Genomic DNA, 15,680 nt, shown 5'->3' on the forward strand with positions numbered 1-15,680 from the left:
TCCTTTCTAGTAAACTGATCTTAGTCTAACCTTTCTAGTAAACTGATCTTAGTCTAACCTTTCTATTAAACTGATCTTAGTCAACCTTTCTAGTAAACTGATCTTAGTCTAACCTTTCTAGTAAACTGATTTTAGTCTAACCTTTCTAGTAAACTGATCTTAGTCTAACCTTTCTAGTAAACTGATCTTAGTCTAACCTTTCTAGTAAACTGATCTTAGTCTGATCTTAGTCTAACCTTTCTAGTAAACTGATCTTAGTCTAACCTTTCTAGTAAACTGATCTTAGTCTAACCTTTCTAGTAAACTGATCTTAGTCTAACCTTTCTAGTAAACTGATCTTAGTCTAACCTTTCTAGTAAACTGATCTTAGTCTAACCTTTCTAGTAAACTGATTTTAGTCTAACCTTTCTAGTAAACTGATCTTAGTCTAACCTTTCTAGTAAACTGATCTTAGTCTAACCTTTCTAGTAAACTGATCTTAGTCTTTCTAGTAAACTGATCTTAGTCTAACCTTTCTAGTAAACTGATTTTAGTCAACCCTTCTAGTAAACTGATCTTAGTCTAACCTTTCTAGTAAACTGATCTTAGTCTAACCTTTCTAGTAAACTGATTTTAGTCAACTCTTCAGTAAACTGATCTTAGTCTAACCTTTCTAGTAAACTGATCTTAGTCTAACCTTTCTAGTAAACTGATCTTAGTCTAACCTTTCTAGTAAACTGATTTTAGTCTAACCTTTCTAGTAAACTGATTTTAGTCTAACCTTTCTAGTAAACTGATTTTAGTCAACCCTTCCAGTAAACTGATCTTAGTCTAACCTTTCTAGTAAACTGATTTTAGTCAACCCTTCTAGTAAACTGATTTTAGTCAACCCTTCTAGTAAACTGATCTTAGTCTAACCTTTCTAGTAAACTGATCTTAGTCTAACCTTTCTAGTAAACTGATCTTAGTCTAACCTTTCTAGTAAACTGATCTTAGTCTAACCTTTCTAGTAAACTGATCTTAGTCTAACCTTTCTAGTAAACTGATCTTAGTCTTTCTAGTAAACTGATCTTAACCTTTCTAGTAAACTGATCTTAGTCTAACCTTTCTAGTAAACTGATCTTAGTCAACCTTTCTAGTAAACTGATCTTAGTCTAACCTTTCTAGTAAACTGATTTTAGTCTAACCTTTCTAGTAAACTGATCTTAGTCTAACCTTTCTAGTAAACTGATTTTAGTCAACCCTTCTAGTAAACTGATCTTAGTCTAACCTTTCTAGTAAACTGATCTTAGTCTAACCTTTCTAGTAAACTGATCTTAGTCTAACCTTTCTAGTAAACTGATCTTAGTCTAACCTTTCTAGTAAACTGATTTTAGTCTAACCTTTCTAGTAAACTGATCTTAGTCTAACCTTTCTAGTAAACTGATCTTAGTCTAACCTTTCTAGTAAACTGATTTTAGTCAACCCTTCTAGTAAACTGATCTTAGTCTAACCTTTCTAGTAAACTGATCTTAGTCTAACCTTTCTAGTAAACTGATCTTAGTCTAACCTTTCTGGTAAACTGATCTTAGTCTAACCTTTCTAGTAAACTGATTTTAGTCAACCCTTCTAGTAAACTGATCTTAGTCAACCCTTCTAGTAAACTGATCTTAGTCTAACCTTTCTAGTAAACTGATCTTAGTCTTTTCTAGTAAACTGATCTTAGTCTAACCTTTCTAGTAAACTGATCTTAGTCAACCTTTCTAGTAAACTGATCTTAGTCTAACCTTTCTAGTAAACTGATCTTAGTCTGATCTTAGTCAACCTTTCTAGTAAACTGATCTTAGTCTAACCTTTCTAGTAAACTGATCTTAGTCAAACCTTTCTAGTAAACTGATCTTAGTCTAACCTTTCTAGTAAACTGATCTTAGTCTTAGTCTAACCTTTCTAGTAAACTGATCTTAGTCTAACCTTTCTAGTAAACTGATTTTAGTCTAACCTTTCTAGTAAACTGATCTTAGTCTAACCTTTCTAGTAAACTGATCTTAGTCTAACTGATTTAAACTGAGTCTAACCTTTCTAGTAAACTGATCTTAGTCTAACCTTTCTAGTAAACTGATTTTAGTCTAACCTTTCTAGTAAACTGATCTTAGTCTAACCTTTCTAGTAAACTGATCTTAGTCTAACCTTTCTAGTAAACTGATCTTAGTCTAACCTTTTTATTAAACTGATCTTAGTCTAACCTTTCTAGTAAACTGATCTTAGTCAACCTTTCTAGTAAACTGATCTTAGTCTAACCTTTCTAGTAAACTGATCTTAGTCAACCTTTCTAGTAAACTGATCTTAGTCAACCTTTCTAGTAAACTGATCTTAGTCTAACCTTTCTAGTAAACTGATCTTAGTCTGATCTTAGTCAACCTTTCTAGTAAACTGATCTTAGTCTAACCTTTCTAGTAAACTGATCTTAGTCTAACCTTTCTAGTAAACTGATCTTAGTCTAACCTTTCTGGTAAACTGAACTTAGTCTAACCTTTCTAGTAAACTGATCTTAGTCAACCCTTCTAGTAAACTGATCTTAGTCAATCCTTCTAGTAAACTGATCTTAGTCTAACCTTTCTAGTAAACTGATCTTAGTCAGTAAACCTTTCTAGTAAACTGATCTTAGTCTAACCTTTCTAGTAAACTGATTTTAGTCTAACCTTTCTAGTAAACTGATCTTAGTCTAGTAAACTGATTTTAGTCAACCTTTCTAGTAAACTGATTTTAGTCTAACCTTTCTAGTAAACTGATTTTAGTCCCTTTCTAGTAAACTGATCTTAGTCAACCTTTCTAGTAAACTGATCTTAGTCTAACCTTTCTAGTAAACTGATCTTAGTCAATCCTTCTAGTAAATTGATCTTAGTCTAACCCTTCTAGTAAACTGATCTTAGTCTAACCTTTCTAGTAAACTGATTTTAGTCTAACCTTTCTAGTAAACTGATTTTAGTCTAACCTTTCTAGTAAACTGATCTTAGTCTAACCTTTCTAGTAAACTGATTTTAGTCTCAACCTTTCTAGTAAACTGATTTTAGTCAACCTTTCTAGTAAACTGATCTTAGTCTAACCTTTCTAGTAAACTGATCTTAGTCTAACCTTTCTAGTAAACTGATCTTAGTCAACCCTTCTAGTAAACTGATCTTAGTCTAACCTTTCTAGTAAACTGATCTTAGTCTAACCTTTCTAGTAAACTGATCTTAGTCTAACCTTTCTAGTAAACTGATCTTAGTCTAACCTTTCTAGTAAACTGATTTTAGTCAAACCTTTCTAGTAAACTGATCTTAGTCTAACCTTTCTAGTAAACTGATTTTAGTCTAACCTTTCTAGTAAACTGATTTTAGTCTAACCTTTCTAGTAAACTGATAGTCTAACCTTTCTAAAACTGATCTTAGTCTAACCTTTCTAGTAAACTGATCTTAGTCTTTCTAGTAAACTGATCTTAGTCTAACCTTTCTAGTAAACTGATCTTAGTCTAACCTTTCTGGTAAACTGATCTTAGTCTAACCTTTCTAGTAAACTGATCTTAGTCTAACCTTTCTAGTAAACTGATCTTAGTCTAACCTTTCTAGTAAACTGATTTTAGTCAACCCTTCTAGTAAACTGATCTTAGTCTAACCTTTCTAGTAAACTGATCTTAGTCTAACCTTTCTAGTAAACTGATCTTAGTCTAACCTTTCTAGTAAACTGATCTTAGTCTAACCTTTCTAGTAAACTGATTTTAGTCTAACCTTTCTAGTAAACTGATCTTAGTCAACCCTTCTAGTAAACTGATCTTAGTCTAACCTTTCTAGTAAACTGATCTTAGTCTAACCTTTCTAGTAAACTGATCTTAGTCTAACCTTTCTAGTAAACTGATCTTAGTCTGAACCTTTCTAGTAAACTGATCTTAGTCTAACCTTTCTAGTAAACTGATCTTAGTCTAACCTTTCTAGTAAACTGATCTTAGTCTAACCTTTCTAGTAAACTGATCTTAGTCCCTTTCTAGTAAACTGATCTTAGTCTAACCTTTCTAGTAAACTGATCTTAGTCCTTTCTAGTAAACTGATCTTAGTCTTTTCTAGTAAACTGATTTTAGTCTAACCTTTCTAGTAAACTGATCTTAGTCAACCTTTCTAGTAAACTGATCTTAGTCAACCTTTCTAGTAAACTGATCTTAGTCAACCCTTTAGTAAACTGATCTTTTCTAGTAGTCTTAACCTTTCTAGTAAACTGATCTTAGTCTAACCTTTCTAGTAAACTGATCTTAGTCAACCTTTCTAGTAAACTGATCTTAGTCTAACTAACCTTTCTAGTAAACTGATCTTAGTCAACCTTTCTAGTAAACTGATCTTAGTCTTTCTAGTAAACTGATCTTAGTCTAACCTTTTTGGTAAACTGATCTTAGTCTAACCTTTCTAGTAAACTGATCTTAGTCAACCCTTCTAGTAAACTGATCTTAGTCTAACCTTTCTAGTAAACTGATCTTAGTCTAACCTTTCTAGTAAACTGATCTTAGTCTAACCTTTCTAGTAAACTGATTTTAGTCAACCCTTCCAGTAAACTGATCTTAGTCTAACCTTTCTAGTAAACTGATTTTAGTCTAACCTTTCTAGTAAACTGATCTTAGTCTAACCTTTCTAGTAAACTGATTTTAGTCTAACCTTTCTAGTAAACTGATTTTAGTCTAACCTTTCTAGTAAACTGATCTTAGTCTAACCTTTCTAGTAAACTGATCTTAGTCTAACCTTTCTAGTAAACTGATCTTAGTCTAACCTTTCTAGTAAACTGATTTTAGTCAACCCTTCTAGTAAACTGATCTTAGTCTAACCTTTCTAGTAAACTGAACTTAGTCTAACCTTTCTAGTAAACTGATCTTAGTCTAACCTTTCTGGTAAACTGAACTTAGTCTAACCTTTCTAGTAAACTGATTTTAGTCAACCCTTCTAGTAAACTGATTTTAGTCTAACCTTTCTAGTAAACTGATCTTAGTCTAACCTTTCTAGTAAACTGATCTTAGTCTAACCTTTCTAGTAAACTGATCTTAGTCTAACCTTTCTAGTAAACTGATCTTAGTCTAACCTTTCTAGTAAACTGATCTTAGTCTAACCTTTCTAGTAAACTGATCTTAGTCAATCCTTCTAGTAAACTGATCTTAGTCTAACCTTTCTAGTAAACTGATCTTAGTCAACCCTTCTAGTAAACTGATCTTAGTCTAACCTTTCTAGTAAACTGATTTTAGTCTAACCTTTCTAGTAAACTGATCTTAGTCTAACCTTTCTAGTAAACTGATTTTAGTCTAACCTTTCTAGTAAACTGATTTTAGTCTAACCTTTCTAGTAAACTGATTTTAGTCTAACCTTTCTAGTAAACTGATCTTAGTCTAACCTTTCTATTAAACTGATCTTAGTCTAACCTTTCTAGTAAACTGATCTTAGTCTAACCTTTCTAGTAAACTGATTTAGTCTAACCTTTCTAGTAAACTGATCTTAGTCTAACCTTTCTAGTAAACTGATCTTAGTCTAGTAAACTGATCTTAGTCTAACCTTTCTAGTAAACTGATCTTAGTCTAACCTTTCTAGTAAACTGATCTTAGTCTAACCTTTCTAGTAAACTGATCTTAGTCTAACCTTTCTAGTAAACTGATCTTAGTCTAACCTTTCTAATAAACTGATCTTAGTCAATCCTTCTAGTAAACTGATCTTAGTCTTTCTAGTAAACTGATTTTAGTCCTTTCTAGTAAACTGATCTTAGTCAACCTTTCTAGTAAACTGATCTTAGTCAACCTTTCTAGTAAACTGATCTTAGTCTAACCTTTCTAGTAAACTGATCTTAGTCTAACCTTTCTAGTAAACTGATCTTAGTCAACCTTTCTAGTAAACTGATCTTCAACCTTTCTAGTCTGATCTTAGTCCTTTTCTAGTAAACTGATCTTAGTCTAACCTTTCTAGTAAACTGATCTTAGTCTAACCTTTCTAGTAAACTGATCTTAGTCAACCCTTCTAGTAAACTGATCTTAGTCAATCCTTCTAGTAAACTGATCTTAGTCTAACCTTTCTAGTAAACTGATCTTAGTCTTTCTAGTAAACCTTAGTCTAGTAAACTGATCTTAGTCTAACCTTTCTAGTAAACTGATCTTAGTCTAACCTTTCTAGTAAACTGATCTTAGTCAACCCTTCTAGTAAACTGATCTTAGTCTAACCTTTCTAGTAAACTGATCTTAGTCTAACCTTTCTAGTAAACTGATCTTAGTCTAACCTTTCTAGTAAACTGATCTTAGTCAACCCTTCTAGTAAACTGATCTTAGTCTAACCTTTCTAGTAAACTGATCTTAGTCCCTTTCTAGTAAACTGATCTTAGTCTAACCTTTCTAGTAAACTGATTTTAGTCAACCTTTCTAGTAAACTGATTTCTTAGTCTTTCTAGTAAACTGATCTTAGTCTAACCTTTCTAGTAAACTGATCTTAGTCAACCCTTCTAGTAAACTGATCTTAGTCAACCCTTCTAGTAAACTGATCTTAGTCTAACCTTTCTAGTAAACTGATCTTAGTCTAACCTTTCTAGTAAACTGATCTTAGTCTAACCTTTCTAGTAAACTGATTTTAGTCAACCCTTCTAGTAAACTGATCTTAGTCTAACCTTTCTAGTAAACTGATTTTAGTCTAACCTTTTTAGTAAACTGATCTTAGTCTAACCTTTCTAGTAAACTGATTTTAGTCAACCCTTTTAGTAAACTGATCTTAGTCTAACCTTTCTGGTAAACTGAACTTAGTCTAACCTTTCTAGTAAACTGATCTTAGTCAACCCTTCTAGTAAACTGATCTTAGTCAATCCTTCTAGTAAACTGATCTTAGTCTAACCTTTCTAGTAAACTGATCTTAGTCAACCCTTCTAGTAAACTGATCTTAGTCTAACCTTTCTAGTAAACTGATCTTAGTCTAACCTTTCTAGTAAACTGATCTTAGTCTAACCTTTCTAGTAAACTGATTTTAGTCAACCTTTCTAGTAAACTGATCTTAGTCTAACCTTTCTAGTAAACTGATTTTAGTCTAACCTTTCTAGTAAACTGATTTTAGTCAACCCTTCTAGTAAACTGATCTTAGTCTAACCTTTCTAGTAAACTGATCTTAGTCTAACCTTTCTAGTAAACTGATCTTAGTCTAACCTTTCTAGTAAACTGATTTTAGTCAACCCTTCTAGTAAACTGATCTTAGTCTAACCTTTCTAGTAAACTGATTTTAGTCTAACCTTTCTAGTAAACTGATCTTAGTCTAACCTTTCTAGTAAACTGATTTTAGTCAACCCTTCTAGTAAACTGATCTTAGTCTAACCTTTCTGGTAAACTGAACTTAGTCTAACCTTTCTAGTAAACTGATCTTAGTCAACCCTTCTAGTAAACTGATCTTAGTCAATCCTTCTAGTAAACTGATTTTAGTCAACCCTTCTAGTAAACTGATTTTAGTCAACCCTTTTAGTAAACTGATCTTAGTCTAACTTTTCTGGTAAACTGATCTTAGTCTAACCTTTCTAGTAAACTGATCTTAGTCAACCTTTCTAGTAAACTGATCTTAGTCAACTAGTAAACTGATCTTAGTCTAACCTTTCTAGTAAACTGATCTTAGTCAATCCTTCTAGTAAACTGATCTTAGTCTAACCTTTCTAGTAAACTGATCTTAGTCTAACCTTTCTAGTAAACTGATCTTAGTCTAACCTTTCTAGTAAACTGATCTTAGTCTAACCTTTCTAGTAAACTGATCTTAGTCTAACCTTTCTAGTAAACTGATTTTAGTCAACCCTTCTAGTAAACTGATCTTAGTCTAACCTTTCTAGTAAACTGATTTTAGTCTAACCTTTCTAGTAAACTGATTTTAGTCAACCCTTTCTAGTAAACTGATCTTAGTCTTTCTAACCTTTCTAGTAAACTGATCTTAGTCTAACGTTTCTAGTAAACTGATCTTAGTCTAACCTTCTAGTAAACTGATCTTAGTCTAACCTTTCTAGTAAACTGATTTTAGTCTAACCTTTCTAGTAAACTGATTTTAGTCTAACCTTTCTAGTAAACTGATTTTAGTCTAACCTTTCTAGTAAACTGATTTTAGTCTAACCTTTCTAGTAAACTGATTTTAGTCTAACCTTTCTAGTAAACTGATTTTAGTCAACCTTTCTAGTAAACTGATTTTAGTCAACCCTTCTAGTAAACTGATCTTAGTCTAACCTTTCTAGTAAACTGATCTTAGTCTAACCTTTCTAGTAAACTGATTTTAGTCAACTCTTCTAGTAAACTGATCTTAGTCTAACCTTTCTAGTAAACTGATCTTAGTCTAACCTTTCTAGTAAACTGATCTTAGTCTAACCTTTCTAGTAAACTGATCTTAGTCTAACCTTTCTAGTAAACTGATTTTAGTCAACCCTTCTAGTAAACTGATCTTAGTCTAACCTTTCTAGTAAACTGATTTTAGTCTAACCTTTCTAGTAAACTGATTTTAGTCTAACCTTTCTAGTAAACTGATCTTAGTCAACCCTTCTAGTAAACTGATCTTAGTCAACCTTTCTAGTAAACTGATCTTAGTCTAACCTTTCTAGTAAACTGATCTTAGTCTAACCTTTCTAGTAAACTGATTTTAGTCTAACCTTTCTAGTAAACTGATCTTAGTCTAACCTTTCTAGTAAACTGATCTTAGTCTAACCTTTCTAGTAAACTGATTTTAGTCTGAGTAAACTGATTTTAGTCAACCCTTCTAGTAAACTGATCTTAGTCTAACCTTTCTAGTAAACTGATTTTAGTCTAACCTTTCTAGTAAACTGATCTTAGTCTAACCTTTCTAGTAAACTGATTTTAGTCAACCCTTCTAGTAAACTGATCTTAGTCTAACCTTTCTAGTAAACTGATTTTAGTCTAACCTTTCTAGTAAACTGATCTTAGTCTAACCTTTCTAGTAAACTGATTTTAGTCAACCTTTCTAGTAAACTGATCTTAGTCTAACCTTTCTAGTAAACTGATTTTAGTCTAACCTTTCTAGTAAACTGATTTTAGTCAACCCTTCTAGTAAACTGATCTTAGTCTAACCTTTCTAGTAAACTGATCTTAGTCTAACCTTTCTAGTAAACTGATCTTAGTCTAACCTTTCTAGTAAACTGATCTTAGTCTAACCTTTCTAGTAAACTGATCTTAGTCTAACCTTTCTAGTAAACTGATTTTAGTCTAACCTTTCTAGTAAACTGATCTTAGTCTAACCTTTCTAGTAAACTGATTTTAGTCTAACCTTTCTAGTAAACTGATTTTAGTCAACCTTTCTAGTAAACTGATCTTAGTCTAACCTTTCTAGTAAACTGATCTTAGTCTAACCTTTCTAGTAAACTGATTTTAGTCAACCCTTCTAGTAAACTGATCTTAGTCTAACCTTTCTAGTAAACTGATCTTAGTCTAACCTTTCTAGTAAACTGATCTTAGTCTAACCTTTCTAGTAAACTGATCTTAGTCTAACCTTTCTAGTAAACTGATTTTAGTCAACCCTTCTAGTAAACTGATTTTAGTCAACCCTTCCAGTAAACTGATCTTAGTCTAACCTTTCTAGTAAACTGATTTTAGTCAACCTTTCTAGTAAACTGATTTTAGTCAACCCTTCTAGTAAACTGATCTTAGTCTAACCTTTCTAGTAAACTGATCTTAGTCTAACCTTTCTAGTAAACTGATTTTAGTCAACTCTTCTAGTAAACTGATCTTAGTCTAACCTTTCTAGTAAACTGATCTTAGTCTAACCTTTCTAGTAAACTGATCTTAGTCTAACCTTTCTAGTAAACTGATCTTAGTCTAACCTTTCTAGTAAACTGATCTTAGTCTAACCTTTCTAGTAAACTGAACTTAGTCTAACCTTTCTAGTAAACTGATCTTAGTCAACCCTTTTACGAAACTCATCAATTATTTTAACGTTAATATTCCACTCCTAAACCTCCTTCATCATGCCAAAAGTTTCCCTTGAACAAATATATTCGTAACATGTCTACACTGAAAGAATATAACCTTTGATAGGTTAAAACGCTTAAAAACAGGGAATAACGAATGATAGCTTCGGTAATAAGAAAACACATATAATTTTTGATGAAGGGGACTGGCATGGCCAGATGGTTAGAATACCCAATTCGTAATCTGAGGGTGCGGGTCCGAATCCCCGTCACACCAAATATACTCGCCTTTCCACCCGTGAGAGCGTTATAATGTACGGTCAATCCTGCTGTTTGTTGATAAAAAAAGTAGTTCATGAGTGTACTTTAGGATGATGATGGTTTCCTTCCCTCTGGGCTTACGCTGCTAAATTAGGGGCGGCTAGCGCAGATATCCCTCGTGTGGCTTTGCGCGAAATAAAAAAAACAACCAAAAACATTCTGATAACGGCGGATATTTTACTTCCCTTTATTTAGTATTGACGAATTGTTACACTTTAATATTTTCTTTTTCGTTGTAGTAGATAACTTGAGAAGAATATAATTTTAATACTTAACTTTAAATTTCTATAATTTATGGCAAGATATTTCGTCCAGATAGATTAATTGTACCACAAAAATTCATAAAAGACGTATACGTTGTCATTATTATATTTGTTATTCATCCTTTCTTAGGTTACTTCGTATTGTATCATTTTTAAAGCACTAGCAAGAATTCTCGTCTGTTGATAAACATTTTGAATGCTGCTAATGTAATTACAATCCTATTCTTTTTCTTTCCTAGTAAAGTCTGTTAGCGCAATCAGCTTTTAGTATTTTCTTCGAACTTTCATTACGAAAAGTGATTATTTCGTCCTTTCTTTCTATTTGTTTGACTTTGGCCGAAACCATAAAACTTATTTAATCATGCAACTTCAGGATGTGAATATTTTAGTGAGAAACAAACGTATTTTAATTTACTCTTGGTTATAGACATCTCCGTACGTGTGTTGAGACCTGCTATGGAACTTTTATTAATCATTGTATGAGCCACTACTTCACGATATTTGATGCATTTAAATAATGTGCTATTTATTACTATTAGCATTTTTAGATGCTTGTTTGCAATACTTTTATGTGTATAATAAGCATTTCCGCCAAGCAATCTGTGAAATATTTATGTGTTTGTTATGAATCTCGCGCAAAGCTACAATAGGCCTATCTGCGCTTGCTATCCATGATTTAGCATAGAAAGACTAGAAGGAAGGCGGTTAACTATCACAACCCACCGTCAACTCGTTAGCTACTCTTTTACCAACGAATAGTGAGATTTAGCGTAATATTATAACATCCCCGCAGATGAAACATCGGTCGTCAGGTTCGCCACTTCGCCATGTTGGGCCATTTACAGAAGAATGCCATTAAAACGTTTGTAAGCAGAAAATATTCCATTATTAAGGAAAAAACAGCAACTCTCGAAACAATAATTGTAATTTAAGGTGTAGCAAATTCCTAATATAGGAGAAAATATTACCAAAAGGAAACTTTTTGGTTGATTCAGATGCATGCTTACTAAACGCAAGGTTTCAGTCATACTATTTTAGTTCTTCAAAAGAGAGAGATAATCTGAAAAGGCTGGGCATGGCCAGGTAGTTAAGTCAATCGACCCATAATCCGAGGGTTACGGGTTCGACACACCGTCACGCTGTGGGGGCGTTATAATATGACGGTCAATCTCATTATTCCCTCTAGTATTGCTCTGCTAAATTAGGAACAGCCAGCGCAGATAGCCCTCGTGTAGCTTTAAGTAAAATTTCGTTGTTCAGGTATTAAGTCTTTGGTCCTGTTAAAGTCGTTTAAAAGTTGCGTTATTTCAAAGAGGGCAAAAATAATATATAAATATATGCCTGTGTGTGTTTTCACAAAAATAATATATAAATATATGCCTGTGTGTGTTCACAAATGCTTCATATCAGTGTTTAACTGTTCGCTGACAACCTAATTAGAGTTACCATTCCAAAGAAGTCAACAGAGAATGTAACGCAGTTCTTCTAAGATTTTGTGATCACAAAGGCGGTTCTGTGGAATGGGGTGAAAAGAGGGAAAGATATATGATAATTTCTTTTTAAACCTATTTATGAGACCAAGAACTTTGAAAATATGCTCACTATGTGTAATGCGCCATCTGTTGTACCTTTCCTGTTTATTACAGTTTATAGTTGCATTTTATATCATGTTTTGTGTATTAAGCATAACGATCGCATTCAAATTGTCTTTCTATTGACGGAAAGCTTATAAATGAGCATGTAAGCTTGCGCTTAGTGAACAATCCAAAGGTTTATGTTTATTGAATAAGCTTAGAAAAATGAAAATAAAACTACGTTACTTCCTATCAAAATAACATTCTTAAAACAAAAACAAAAAAATCGATTGAAAATATTAAAAAAACCCTCTGAATAGCTAATTTTGTAACTGACTTACCTGAGAATTAATGTAACTTATTTACTGTTCCACCCAACTGAATAGATGTTTAGATAATGTATGTTCTGTGTAACCTAATCCACTGACACTCACGTCATACCTTCCATCAACTTCCTGCTCAACATGACTAGTTTAATTAAAATGTAATACCCAAAACTAAACTGTGACTTATTGCTCTTAAGCTTGGAGATAATCATCGCGCATGCGCCACGACCTGTATTCACAATACCAAGCTGATAGCTTGTTTAAAGGACTTTGTCATTAATTCTTCACATTTTCTCATCTAATAAAATACTCTTATCATTTGATTAGATAACACACTTAATAAAAAGGCAGATGGTTCTCTTTTATTATGTAAACAACCAGCTGGTATGAAGATGTCATTAGCAGGAAGGAATTTACGTGTAATTCGATGAATAATGTGTATATGTTTTAATAAAATGAGGATTTCAAACAAAACAATATGTATATATATATAAATAAACACGCCACTCTGAAATACATAACAGTATTTCTTTTGTTTTTAACTTTGTATTAATAAATAAGTTTTATTAAATACGTTCTGATAAAAATTTTCGTTTTTACCACTTCATTCGTTTTCCTTAAACTGAGTTACATTTTTATTTGTAACTCGAATACTGAGCGAATTCACAAAACTAGCAAATTAGTGTTAAAAGTACACATCAGTTTTCAAAACAAAGCCCGGCATGGCCAGGTGGTTAAGGCACTCGACTCGTAATCCGAAGGTCGCGGGTTCGAATCCCGTCACACCAATCATGTTCGCCCTTTCAACCGTGGGGACGTTATAGTGTTACGGTCAATCCCACTATTCGTTAGTAAAGGAGTAGTGATGACTAGTTGCCTTCCCTCTAGTCTTACACTGCTAAATTCGAATCACGTACACATCCCTTCAGTTGACTAAGCGGTAGGTCTGAACTTATGATGATAAAAGTTGAGTTTCAGTACTCACAGTTTTATTATAGGTGTGACTACTGGTGAAAGCACTCTTTCCTAAGTAAGTAGAATGTCAAAGTATGTAATTAGCTCGTCTTGCATCTTTAAGCTGTACTATATCCATCGAAAGGCTACAATCCGCTTAATTACAAATATTTATAATTTATTTACATTTCTTTATCTCCTATGATTGATTTAAGAGTATTTAATATTAATGTAGGAACCGGGTGATTTATTATTGTCGTCTAAAGTTTACATGTTTTCTTGTGGCATGAAGATACGGTGTAAAACTCTTTAGGTATTAATTTAAAACATATTCTTAAAACTCCAATATTAATAACATACTTGTAAAAGCTTATATATAAGGGTTATCTAATTTTCTGTCTCATTTCCTCTATATCGATGAAAACAAAAATTTAAATTTTAAATGGTTGATTTAGTACAATGTAATAAATATTATCCAAGTATTGATAATATTAATGCACTGCTACGTCATTTGTATTTGTACATATTTATAAGAATGTGTTACAGTGCATCTTTCCATGGCCAGGTGGTTAAGGCACTCGACTCGTAATCCGAGGGTCGTGGGTTCAAATTCCTGTCACATCAATCATGCTCGCCCTTTCAGCCGTGGAAGCGTTATAATGTGACGATCAATCCCACTATTCGTTGGTAAAAGAGTAGCCCAAGAGTTGGCGGTGGGTGGTGATGATTAGCTACCCTCCCTCTCGTCTTACACTGCTAAATCAGGGACGGCTATCGCAGATAGCGAAATTCAAAACATTTACTCAAAAACAATTCCATCTTTTCAATTAATGCATAGCTAAAAAACAAACAAACATGATATTACACTATTCTACTCTTTACATGTGATAATTAAAACATGATGATGAACTCTTCGCCTTTATTTTTTTATTTTATACATTTTTATAACACATGGTGGCGGACTTTAATAATGCGATCTTTAACTCCATATATTTTTTATAAAACAGTTGGTTTTGAATTTCGCGCAAAGCTAATAAAGGGCTCTTTGCGCTAGCTGTCCCTAATTTAGCCGTGTATGACTAGAGGAAAGGCAGCTAGTCATCACCATCCATTGCCAACTCTTGGGCTACTCATTTACTAACGAATAGTGGAATTGACCGTAAAATTATAACGCACCCACGGCTGAAATGGCGAGCATATTTGGTGCGACGGGGATTCGAACCTGCGATATTCAGATTACGAGTTGAACGCCTTAATTACCTGGCCTTACAAAAGAGAAATATATACTCTTCAACTCCACATATACATGCACCAAACATGCTCGCCCTTTTAGCTGTGGGGGCGTTATAATGTGACGGTCAATCCCACTATTCGTTGATATAAGCGTAGCCCAAGAGTTGGCGGTAGGTGGTGATGACTAGCTGCCTTCCCTCGTGTTTCACACTGCTAAATTAGGGACGGCTAGCGCAGATAGCCCTCGAGTCGTTTTGTGCGAAATTAAAATAAACAAACAAACAAACCATATATGTATATATATTAAAGACAAACATATCAATCTTTAAAAGAAATATGATTTCGTACATTACTTTTTGAATCTAAACAAAAGTACTCTTTTGCTTAATTATATCAGAGAACAACTGTTTCATTGTACTACACATACACTTTCATACCCATAAACTTTGTTGAATTTTCGACTAAACCTTAAAGGTTTAAGCACTACTATAGTTTTATCTAATTTTCCAAAAAAAAATATTTTAGTTAGTTTTTCTTTTTCTAGTTGATTATTCAAAACAGGGAACATAAATTGTGTTTTGACCTGTTTAATCTTGTAAAGCATAGTGTTCTATAGGTTCTCTGTATTAACTTCTTGTATCCGGGCGTTACTTTAAAATGGTAGTAGATAAGCTCAACTTTGGAATGTTTAGTCTAACTTTCTGAGAAGGTTTGTGTATTAATTCATGATTCTCAGTGTTAAGACGAATACACAAGTTAAAGTATGACCTGTTACCTCTTGTGGGTCAACGGAATTACTTAAAGAAGTGTCTATCTAACCTAAGTTTTCAGTTAATTAATATACTAATACTAGAAATAAAGAGCCTTGTAACATCAAAATGTTGTTTTTATTTAATTAGACACACAGCGTTTCGTTTTACTGTTTTTTTAGGAGTTTTCACTAAAACACAAACCTAAGCTGACAGTAGAAAGTTTCAAATGTCTTTAAAAAGGTCTAATTAAATAAAAACAAAATGTTGGTGTTATAAAGTCCTTTATTTCTGGTTTCAATATGACTTCTATGTATCTATATACACTGAAGAAACTAAATAATTAATATACTGTTTAATCACGTAGTTTGTGTGCTTAAGAGAAAG

The 15,680-nt window shown here is 32.8% G+C and overlaps 1 protein-coding gene across 1 annotated transcript in view; it reads right to left on the reverse strand.

Moving 5' to 3' along the window:
* The window catches only part of LOC143228390 (cyclic nucleotide-gated channel cone photoreceptor subunit alpha-like), an 85,195-nt gene extending 72,695 nt beyond the window's left edge, over positions 1-12,500 (reverse strand). The window contains exon 1 of the mRNA XM_076459654.1: positions 12,373-12,500. The gene's annotated coding sequence lies outside the window, so the exon portion shown is untranslated. The remainder of the gene's footprint in view (positions 1-12,372) is intronic.
* Between the last annotated feature and the right edge of the window lie 3,180 nt (positions 12,501-15,680).

Source organism: Tachypleus tridentatus, chromosome 10 (genome assembly GCF_004210375.1).
Source record: "Tachypleus tridentatus isolate NWPU-2018 chromosome 10, ASM421037v1, whole genome shotgun sequence".
Lineage (NCBI taxonomy): Eukaryota > Metazoa > Arthropoda > Merostomata > Xiphosura > Limulidae > Tachypleus > Tachypleus tridentatus.